Genomic DNA, 682 nt, shown 5'->3' with positions numbered 1-682 from the left:
CTGTTCGTCACTCTAAAAATCCCGCCGGAAACCAGCGTCATCACGCCAAGGTTCCGGGACTCGTAGCCGGTGGAGCCCATGGGACTCAGGCCTGGAAATAATCCCTGCTTGGTGCACCTTAAAAGCGGTGTTTGCAACAATAGGCTTTTTTTTTTTTTTTTTTTTTTTTTTTTGGATAATGAAAAATAAGCATCTTTGTGTTAGATCTTAACCACATGTTGAAGTCACCCTCTTTTAATACCATGATTCTACTCTAGGTGTTGAACCTTAAGATTTTTAATTTTTTTTAATGGTACATGGTGTCAGGTGTGTGTGGGTGCTCTGGAAGTCAGCAGAGGGCAACAGATCAAGTCCTCTGGAAGAGCAGCCACATTCTTAACCAATGAGCCAACTTTTCAGTCTCCCACACACATATATTTTGCTTTTTATAACAAAAAGTCCAAAAGGAAACTATAATTATCTCCAGCAGTAACAGGATATGTACAAACATAAGCCCACTGAGCCAATACCTGAGTTCTAATAAGAGATCTAGGGAACCATTGCATTATGAATATAGAACCAAAGAAGGGAGTTGTGTTAATCTATCTGCAATATCACCTCAAATGCATACTCAAGATTTTGTGTTGTGCAGCTGGTCATATATGGATGTGTTAGCAAAAAAGGTATAGATCCAGATGCAGTA

This window comes from Micromys minutus (genome assembly GCF_963924665.1).
Source record: "Micromys minutus genome assembly, chromosome: 17".
Lineage (NCBI taxonomy): Eukaryota > Metazoa > Chordata > Mammalia > Rodentia > Muridae > Micromys > Micromys minutus.
Note: the sequence above shows the minus strand (reverse complement) of the source record.